Raw genomic sequence first — 11,290 nt, forward strand, 5'->3', positions numbered from 1 at the left:
GCATATTTCTGGGGCCAATCAGAACCCCCTACTCTCCTTCCTGAGCAGACCACAGACCATCCCACAGGACTGCACAGGGGTGTAGAGGGGCACAGAAGGGCACTGAATGCCCTCAGTGACCTAGTTCCACCCCTCCCTCCCCCCACCTGTCCAGTGATTCACTTCCAGCAGGAAGGTTCTGCTCACATGAGAGTCATGGAGGTGGCAATGGAAAAATCTCTGCATATCTTTTCTAGGGCTGCCACTATAGCTGGGCAGCTTAAAAACAACAAATTTATTCCCTCACATTTCTGGATGCTAGAAATCCAAACTCAAGGGAACAGGGCCATCCATGCTCCCTTTGAGGATTCTGGGGAAGAATCCTTCCCCGTCTGTCCCTAGCTTCTGGTAGTTGCTGGCAATCTTTGGTGCTCCTTGGCTTATAGATGCATCATTCCAAACTCTGCCCTCATCATCACATGCCCTTCTTATAAGAATGGCCCTTGTTCAATTTAGGGCCTACCCTAATCTACTATGACCTCAGCTTAACTTAAAATTCAATCTGCAAAGACCCTATTTCCAAATAAGGCCACATTCTGAGGGTCCAGGTAGACATGAATTCTGGAGTGACACTGTTCAACCCACTAAAGTTACCCCAGCTTGAGAAGCCTACACCGACTGCTAGTGTCGGTGTTTCATGCACCAAACCCAGCAATTGGAATAAGCTCCAGGGGTGCGTCTACTCTATCCTTGCTACTCAACAAGAAAGGGAGAAGAGGTTGATAGAGCACAACACAGGTGGCAGTTATGGAAGAAATAAGACTATTTCGCCTAAAAAATAAATTGGAGTTCAACATGCAGGCTGCAGGAGAGGGGAAGGGGGGAGCGTCGATGGGCAGGAAGAGCATCTGAGCCCACAAGCCCTGCCTGCCTGGAGGTGTGCTGGGCGGGCCTGGCCGGCACATGGAGCATTGGAGCAAGAGCTGAACTGCAAAGGTCAGCAAGGGCTGGATCACAGCAGAACTTGCCAGCCACACCAAGGAGCTTCAGACCTATTTGCAGACCAAGAGGGAGTCACTGAAGGGTGTTAAGCAGAAGAGGGACTGAGATTTCCCATGCAGGGAGGTGGCAACTTTGTGGTAAGTGGGTTAGAGTAGCATGGAGGCAGTATGTGGGATTTGTTACAAGTCATTTATCACAGATAATAAGTGAAGACCAAAGAGAATTTATTTTTTAATAAAATTTATTTTGAGAGAGAGAGAGAGAGAGAGAGAGCACACGAGTTAGGAAAGGGCATAGATATAGGGAGACAGAGAATCCCAAGCAGGCTCCCCAACACGGGGCTCGATCTCATGAACCAAGAGATCGTGACCTGAAACCAAGAGTCTGATGCTTAACCAACTGATCCACCCAGGAAGATTTATTTACTTTCATAAGTTACAGTTGATCCAAAGATTTTGCTTATAATAGCACCACACTCATTCTCTTGCATTCTGATTATTTTATTGTACATCAGGTGCTTATACCCAACAGTAGGAAGTGCCAACATCACCCCTCTTGTGGCACCATGGTCAAAAAAAAAAAAAAGCTAAGGACACTGCCCTAGATGGGTGACCTAGATGCTCAGCTATGACTTCACAGAAATCCAGGAAAGAAACGAGAAGGATTTAAGACCAACGGTTTTCAAATGTGTAGCCATTCAATGCTCTTCAAATAATATGAAAAACAGATGAGCATGCAATTGCTCTGTTTATATCGGGGATGAGAAGCTACCTATACAGCTTGCTCAATACCCCCTTCCGCTGCAACTTCAGAAGGCCCCCAAAGGATGAACAAAACAGTTTGAAAGCCACTGGCCTAGACCAATGGGGAGAGGGTAGCAATGAGCATCTTGAGAGACAGTGAGATGCAGAAAGCTAGGAATCAACGTCTCAGTTGTGGGCTCAGGATGGGCAGAAAGGGTGCAAGAATGGCACGTTATTGGACGAGTTGCTAGAGTTTCAGGTTTTTTTCTGGTCTGAGGAACTGGGAGGGATAGCAAAGGAACAGGTTGGGGAGAAAGATGAAGCCTTCCATAAGCTGAACTGCATGTACATGTGGGACACACAGCCAGGAGGCCAGGGGAGAACTGGAAGAGGGAGCTCAGGAGAGATGTCCCACCCAGAGAAATGGATGGGGAGTTCATCAGTATTTGGTGGCAACTGGGGTCCAGGGGAAAGAAAAAGCCGCCCAGAAAAACAAAAACCAAAACATGATATAAGAGAAAAGAAAAGGAGGGAGCACCTGGATGGCTCAGCCGGTTGAGCATCCTACTCTCGATTTCGGCTCAGGTCATGATCTCTCAGTTTGTGAGATGGAGCCCCATGTTTGGCTGTGTGCTTGACAACATGGAGCCTGCTTGGGATTCTCTCTCTCCTTCTCTCTCTGCCCCTCCCCTGTGCACTCTCACTCTCTAAATTAATTAATTAATTATTAATTTTTTAAAAATACAGGGAAAAAACCTATAGGATCTTGATAAATACCAATATTTAATAGGTGCTCAGAGAGACCAGGGGGTAAGCAGGCTCCCTCTTAGGAGCAAAGAAGGAAGAGAGAGAAGGGATAATCACCACACATTTTCTTTTTATTTATTTTTTAATGTTTATTTATTTTTGAGGGAGACAGACAGAGTGCGAGTGGGGGAGGGGCAGAGAGAGAGAGGGAGACAGAATCTGAAGCAGGCTCCAGGCTCTGAGCTGTCAGCACAGAGCCCGATGTGGGGCTTGAACCCACGAACAGTGAGATCATGACCTGAGCCAAAGTCGGATGCTTAATCAACTGAGCCACCCAGGAACCCCGATCACCACACATTTTCTATGTTCCCAAGACACTGAGGTTATTCTCACAGTCTAAGAACATCACAAAGAATTATTGTAGAGAGCTAACTATTTCTTCATTTCAACTGGATTCAGGGATAGGGATTTTCTCCTTTACAAATACATCTCATGCTTAACAGAGGCCCTGGAATGGAAGTGCTTTATAAATATTTGTTGAATGAGTGAGTTAATTAATGAATCTTTAAGAACTGTTTGGGGAAAGCATTACAAAAGCTTTAAGAGCCGAGCAGAAGTATTGAGGGATCAGGGTAAACTTGAGGACCATCTGGAATGTTCCCCAGGAGAGAAAACACACCAAACTGTGTGTTGGCTCCCCGAAGACCCACACAGGGCAAGATTTAGGGAAGAACAATAGAAGCAAAGGGAAGCCAGCCCAAGTGGCCTTCATGGCCCTGGAGCACAGGTAGACAACACTGCATGGAATGCAGCCAAACAGCCAAGAGGAAATGGAAATTATGGGATGCGCTTAAGGAAACTTAAAGTAATAAAAATAGAAATTCTGGATTTGGGTTCTCACTTACTATTGAAACTATACTTGAGAAGTGGGGCAGACAGCCCTGGGGGGAATAATGCCAAATCAGCAGCATAGCTGCCTTGCCCTTGGAAATTAGGCTTACTTTCACTCCTGACCCTATCAGCAAAATCTAAGCTCCAGCAATGTTTCCTTCTTCCAAACAACCAAATACAGTGGCAGATCTCAGACCAGGGAGAGCAAAGCCCCCTGAAGGGAACCATGTCCAGAGTCTACCTACTTTGGCAGACCCTCCCTGTGATATTCGACAGGAAGGGTACCCCCTACTGGGCAGAAGTTTATTTGCTCCTTAAAAAGGAAGTCCTCGATTTACCTTTTATGTTATGGAAAATAGAGAATAACAGAAATTCACACTGTGCAATTAGCTAGGATAGGACCCTATGCATAGTTCAGAAGGTTAGGGTGACATTAAGGCATGCTCCTACTTGGGAAGACCAGGGTAAATAACATGTGGACCAAGAACACAGCTAGGTTGTAGGTTGTCCCCATAACCCTAGAACGGAGGACAGGTAGGAGCTAAAGTACATATATATATATATATATATATATATACATTTTTTTTTCTTACATGATACTGTCTATAGTGAACTATCATTCCTTTGGCCATACATCTTCAGACACTTACTTCTAGGCATTGTGTACTGAAAGTCGTCCTTTCCAGCATGACTTCCAAATGGTCTTAGCGTACATCAGAGCATTCTGATCACATATTTCTTGGCTTCTTTTCAGTGTTTTATCACTTTGCTTGGTTTTAGAAAATGTTTTTCCACCCACTGGATGGATGCAACCAAATTCTGATATGGATGAGAACCCAGAAAGGAGTGATCCCAAAGTTCCTGAAGGATGGAAGGGTGCAGAAGGGCATTACAAGGGAAATAAGTAAAATGGGATGGGGATCAGAGAGGAAAGAGGTAGTCTGGAAGGATACTAAGGTTTTAAATGTTGCTGTCTCTAGGACAAGGAATGTTCTAATTTTCCCCTTTTCATTTAGGTCTATCAGCCTTTTCCACTTTTTCTCCAAGAAATTGGTAACACTCTTATTTATTTATTTATTTTTAAATGTTTATTTTTGAGAGAGAGAGAGAAAGAGTATAAGCAGGGGAGGGGCAGAGAGAGGGAGACACAGAATACAAAGCAGGCTCCAGGCTCTGAGCTGTCAGCACAGTGCCTGACGAGGGGCTTGAACCCACGAACCGAGAGATCGTGACCTGAGCCGAAGTTGGACGCTTAGCTGACTGAGCCACTCAGGTGCCCTGGAACTGTTATACTTTTAAATAGTAAAAAATAAAAGTTATGTTGTGACAAAAATCAAATTAACAAGATCTAAATATCCTAAGGTAATATTTCTTAACATGCTTTATTTAAAAAAAAATTTTTTTTTAACGTTTATTTATTTTTGAGACAGAGAGAGACAGAGCATGAACAGGGGAGGGTCAGAGAGAGGGAGACACAGAATCTGAAACGGGCTCCAGGCTCTGAGCTGTCAGCACAGAGCCCGACGCAGGGCTCGAACTCACGGACGGCGAGATCATGACCTGAGCCGAAGTCAGCCGCTTAACCGACTGAGCCACCCAGGCGCCCCATTAACATGCTTTATTAAAAAAAAAATTTTATTGTAGCAAAATATACAAATGTTTTACATTTTAGCCATTGTTAAGGGTACGATTTGGTGGCATTAAGTATATTCACAATGTTGTACAACCATCACCACCATCCATTTCCAGAAATTTTTCATCATCCCAAATAGAAGAAACTCTGTCCCCATTAGACAATAACTTCCCATTCCCTCCTCCTCCTGCCTCCTAGAAACCTCTATTCTACTCTCTGTCTCTATGAATTTGTGTATTCTAAATCCCTCATACAGGTGGGATCATACAGTACTAATCAATTTGTATCTGACTTATTTCACTTGGCATAATGTTTTCAAGGTCTATTCATGTTGTAGGATGTCATTCCTTTTTAAAGCTGAATAATATTCTACTATATATCTATACCACATGTACTATTTTTAATGGACACTTGGGCTGTCTCCACCTTTTGACTGTTGTAAATAATGTTGATATGAACATTGGTGTGCAAGTATCTGTTCAAGTTCTTGCTTTCAATTCTTTTGGGTATATACCTAAAAGTGGAATTGTTAGGTCATATGGGAATTCTCTAGTTAACTTTTGAGGAACCTCCATACTGTTTTCCATAGCAGCTGCACTATTTTATATTTCTACGAGTTTCCAACTTCTCGACATCCTCATCAACACTTGTTATTTTCCTTGTCTTGTATTATAGCCATCTTAATTTGTGTGAAGTGGGATCTCATTATGGTTTTGATTTGCATTTCCCTGATTAAGATGTTGAGCATCTTTTCTTGTGCTTGTTGGCCATTTGCATGTCTTGTTTGGAGAAATGTCTATTCGAGTCCTTTGCCCATTTTTGAATTGGATTTTTTTATTGTTGTTGAGTTGTAGAAGTTCTTTATATATTCTGGATATTAATCCCTTATCACATCTATGATTTGCAAATATTTTCTCCTGTTCTATGGGTTGTCTTTTCACTCTCTTAAAAGTGTGCTTTAACAGACAAAAACTTTTTAATTTTGATGAAGTCCAATTTACCTAATTTTTGTTTTGTTGCTATGCTTTTAGTCCTGTATCTGAGAAATCATTGCCAAATCCAATGTTATGAAGGTTTTCCCCTGTGTTTTCTTCAAAATATTCTATAGTCTTTAGTTCTTATACTTAGGTCTTTAACCCATTTTGAGTTAATTTTGTATATGGCATAAGATAAGAGAACAACTTCATTCTTTTGCGTGTGGGTATCCAGTTTCCCCAGCACACCATTTCTTGAAAAGACTGTCCTTTCTCCTACTGGATGGTCTTGGAACCCATGTCAAAAATTATACCTGCCTTTTATATTATGAAAGATGATAGATTTTAATGTACTCTCTGGATAAGTGTGAAAATAAAATAGCAATACCTTTCACTTGCATAAAAGGAGGTGATGACATAAGCCTATACTCATTCAGTGCTTTATGAATGAGGCATCATTAACGTCACTGTGGTGTTATATCGCCATGAACATCATATTATAGAGTGGTTTATACCCACTATTTCTTGTGATTCCCACCTTCCCTCTGTAAGGTAAGCAGGACAGTAATAGATAGTCTCATTATATAGATAAGTAAGTTAGGTTCAGAAAACAGCAAGGAATGGGGCACCTGGGTGGCTCAGTTGGTTAAGCATCTGACCAGCTCAGGTCATGATCTTGCAGTTCATGAGTTCAAGCCCTGTGTTGGGCTCTGTGCTGACAGCTCAGAGCCTGGAACCTGCTTCAGATTCTGTGTCTCCCTCTCTCTCTGTCCCTCCCCTGCTCATGGTCTTTCTCTCTCTCTCTCTCTCTCTCTCTCTCTCTCTCTCTCCCTGTCTCAAAAAATAAATAAACATTAAAAAATTAATAATAGGGGTGCCTGGGTGGCGCAGTCGGTTAAGCGTCCGACTTCAGCCAGGTCACGATCTTGCGGTCTGTGAGTTCGAGCCCGTGTCGGGCTCTGGGCTGATGGCTCAGAGCCTGGAGCCTGTTTCCGATTCTGTGTCTCCCTCTCTCTCTGCCCCTCCCCCGTTCGTGCTCTGTCTCTCTCTGTCCCAAAAAAAAAAAAAAAAAAACGTTGGAAAAAAAAATTAATAAATAAAAAATTAATAATAAAAAAGAAAATAGCAAGGAAGTGGCAGAACAAAGGACATGTTTTTTTCACCATCACATAAAAGGGACATCGGAAACAAAGCAACTTTTACACTGAGATCTGGTTCCAATGTTCCTCTTACTGACAAACTTGTTTGTCTTCCTTCACCCTGAAACAGAGATGGTTTACTGCTCTCTACCTTGAACACAGAAGGAAACAAATGTAACAAGAGGGTAAGAAGTTCGCATACAGCAAGCCCAGAAATCAGGGCAAGAACCAAGAACAGATTCAGAACTACCACAGTTTCACCAGGGCTTCTCTTCAATAATTTTAAAGGCTTAAATGTGAAATACCAAATTCACACACAACAACTCCTGGCCAGATAGTCCAACGAAAGCACAATCGATGTGACCTGCTGCAGGACAGGGAGCTGAGCTGGAACTGACGCAAAGATGGCTGTTTAAGTTTATTTAGGAGACAGGTATATGTTCCCTGAAATGAAATTTACTAGGCACCTACCATGGACAAGATGTGTCAGGAGATGTGCAGATACAAAGACAGGAATCCTTGGGAGGCTTCAAAATGGAGCAAACTAGGAAACAGGAAAGAACTCCATTAAGGCAGCAGTATGAAGTGCCTTAAGAGTTTCTGGAAGGCTTCTGGAAGGCTGCTCCTGTCAACTAAGGAAGATCTTGAAGTTCATCCGTAACAATGTCCCTTTGGTTAGTCTCCATCAAAAGCCTGTGGGTGGATTTAGTCCACCTGTACGGAGCCCTCAATATGCAAAACCTCTTCTAGATCTTCAAACACTAAAGGGAAACACAGCCTTCCTGATATAATAATGGGATGGATGGTGAAGCTATAAATTTATTTGGATTTATGATCTGACTCTCTCCCTTCCCTCCATCTGTGCCAAACCATCCGGGGACACTCCTGATTAATCATCTGTGGAAAAAGTACATTACTGCAAGGTGCATGTTCTCACTCAAGTGTTTTCAGCAAGACCCTGGGCAGAGGCTTTCAGGAAAGTTGCTGCTCAGAGGGCATCAAATATTTGGCCTTTCCTGTACGTCCATGCTGTCTAAAACTGGAATGGCAAGAATACCCTTGGGGGCAGGGAGAATAGGAAAGGTATGCAGGTTGGGCAGTCTAAGCCTCAGCGTGAGGCTGGGCAGCTGTCAACAAAGCCACCTGAACAGATGACTCTGGAAGCAAGATGTCCTCTTGTCTGTCCTGATAGCCTTTAGCCAGCCACAGGAGGGAGCGTGATATAGCGAGAAGAGGGAAGCTTTGGAGAAAGATTGGTTTAGATTCTGTTTTCTGCCTTTCCGTGTGTGAGCCTGAGCAAGGCCTCTAAGTTTCAGGGTCTTTTACTGAAAAAAGAGAGACCCCTGGCTATATGGACTGGTTGTGGTGGTGAACTTCCAAAATGGTTCCCAAAGAGCCCACCTCTGGATACTCACACCTTCACATAACTTCCATCACTTAAGTATAAGCTGTACCAAGTGACTTGCCTCTCACGAAGAGATTGTGGCAGAAGTGATGGGATTGTCGCTGCTGAGATTAGGTTACAAGACACTGTGACTTCGCCTTGTTTGCCTTCCTTCTCTGCCTCTCCCCCCTTGCTGTGAGCTGCCCTGTGGACCAGTCCACATGAGAAGGAGCAGAGGGCAGCTTCCAGCCCACAGCCTGCAAGGAACCCTCCCAACGATCCTAGAAACGAGCTCGGAAACAGTTCTTTTTCCAAGTCAAGCCTTAATATGACTGCAGCCTGGCCAGCACCTTATTGCCACTCATAAGGGACCAGAGCTGGAGGCCCCCTCTAAGCCCCACGCAGATTCCTGACTCCTTATTACCTATGAGGTAATAAGCTATTGTTTCAAACCACTAAATTTGGGGGTAATTTGTTATGCAGCAACAGATAACTAATGCAGAGGATTTAATAAGGGACCACGTACAACAGCCAGTCCGTTAAGTGGTAGCTATTATCCTTAGTGTGAGACGGACTGATTGCCTTCCAAGCCGTTTGTAGAAAAGATGGTGGTATGAGGATTGGGGGGCGGAGGGAGGGAAGGGGATGGCATTTTCCGGGAAATCATGAACTAAGCAGAAACTAAAAAGGGAAATAGAGCCAAATGCCAACTATCTTGTGACATGTGATCATCTCCCTTCTCCATAGTCCCAAAATATTTCATTTGTGCCATGATTATAGCACCAGCACGCCTGGCCCTCTGTCGTGCCCTTGCTCCCTTCTCCCTTACCCTGTCCTCAGACATGGGGACTGTGTCTTTATTTGCTGAATCCGTCACTATGTCAAACACTGTACTTTGCAAATAATGATGAGAAGAGCCCGTAATTCTTCTTCCTCCTGTTTCTAAAAATTATTCTGGTAAGGTTTTCGTCCCATTTTTTTTTTTCTTATTGAAATTCCCCTTGTCTTTCAAAGTCCAGTTCACAGACGTCTTTCTCTGCACAGTCTTGATGACTTCTAGCTCTTTTTTCAGCAATATTCCCTCACTCCTTGATTCTCACAACAAACTCTTTGTTCCTCCAGTGAGTTCTTGTCTTCCCTGGGGCTCTTTGCTAGAACCTATGTGCTGTAACCGTCTCTCCCTCTAGATGGCAGCCTCTGGACCCGCAGGGGCAGTCAGTCAGTCCTCTTCACCCTCCCGAGCCCAGTGCCCACCCCAGGTTTGCAATGGGTTCTCAGAACTAATGACTGAAAGAATAAATTATTCCAAATGGTTCTCTGAGAGTTAAATAAACAAATCTCTGAGGACAAGATGGGGCAGGGGTGAGGGGGGAGGATCAAGAAGGCAGGTCACAAATTGTAACAGATTTTTTCACCAAAGCCATAGGGGGCCACAAGTGCCCTCCAACCCAAACAAGTTTACAGAGCCTATGGGATCTCACAGGTTTTCTTCTCCAAGCACTCTGAGGATTCCTACTGACACCATCCTTAGGACAAAGAAAATGCAGCCATGAACACCACCCACCTTGAAAAGAAGAACAGGTAAGAAGGATAAAAACAGATGTTGTTAGAAACATAACTCAGGAGGGTACATTAACAAGCATGCCTGGAATTCATTGTCCACGGTGAAGGCCAACCTGTGGTCCTCTGCCCCCTCCCTGCTCCAGCACACCATTGATCAGGACCTAGGTCTGACAGGAGTTCACCTCCACGTAGAACTCAGTTCTGGGCTAAACAGGACCAAAGCCTTTGGTGATTTCTACCTCCTTTTGGGCAAGGAGAGCCCAAGATGCCATAAAGAGGTGGAGAATGGGAGGTACTTGTGACACTGTGACAACATGAGGCCATCATGAAGCTAAAGCAGGGCAGTAACTCCTACAACTCATATTGGATGAGAGAACGTCCGTCGCCTTGGCAACGCCTTCTCCCTGCAGACAATCTCAACTCAAGGATGGCCAAGCCCCAGGTGAGGGGGAACCAGGTCCATCCACTACTGGGGTCCCAGTTCCTGAGGATAGGGCCTGGGTCTCCCTGGAGGCACCGACTGAGCCATAGGAGGTCTAAGTCTAGGCTTACTGTTTCTGGTGCCCTCATCTCAAAGGCACTGGTCAGCACCCATTTGTGTTGGTAACTGGTCACAATAACCCATCTGGGCTAGGGATAAGTTGGCTCCTGCCTGCCTGGTGGTAGCTGGTCAGCACATACCCGTCTGGCAGTGGTTGATCAGTACTTGTCTGCTTGGCCTGATTTTCCAGCACTGTCTATGAGCAGACCTGTGAATTAAGTAAACACAATTGACAAGAAGACCTGGACTGGAAGAATGGATGAAAGTTGGAATAGAAGAGGAAAGGAACAACCTTCCCATAATTTATAGTTTACAGGGTGTTTCTGTATGGTTTCTTTCTTTTGATTTTTCCCCCCTAACACTGGGGTCCAGGTGAAGTCGGCCCACTTTTACATGGGTATCCATTCCATTTATTTCACAGATATTTGGGGAGCACCTATTCTGGGCCCAACTCTTGGGAAGTTCTGTGGGTAGAGAGAGGAACAAAATGCAGCTCCTGTTCTCAAAGAGCATAACTCCAAGAGAGAAGAGGAAGACATCATTGTGCTCGTCCTAATAACAGCTAACAGAACTGAGCTCTTCTGCACTCCAGGCACCGTCATTAGTAATAACTCATGGAATCCTCACAAAAATTTTGTGAAGTAGGCACCGCAATTATCCTTATTTTACAGAGAAGAAAACTGAGGTCCAGAAA

The sequence above is a fragment of the Puma concolor genome, chromosome C1, assembly GCF_028749965.1.
Source record: "Puma concolor isolate L17-30 chromosome C1, mPumCon1.1.hap2, whole genome shotgun sequence".
In the NCBI taxonomy this organism is placed as follows: Eukaryota; Metazoa; Chordata; class Mammalia; order Carnivora; family Felidae; genus Puma; species Puma concolor.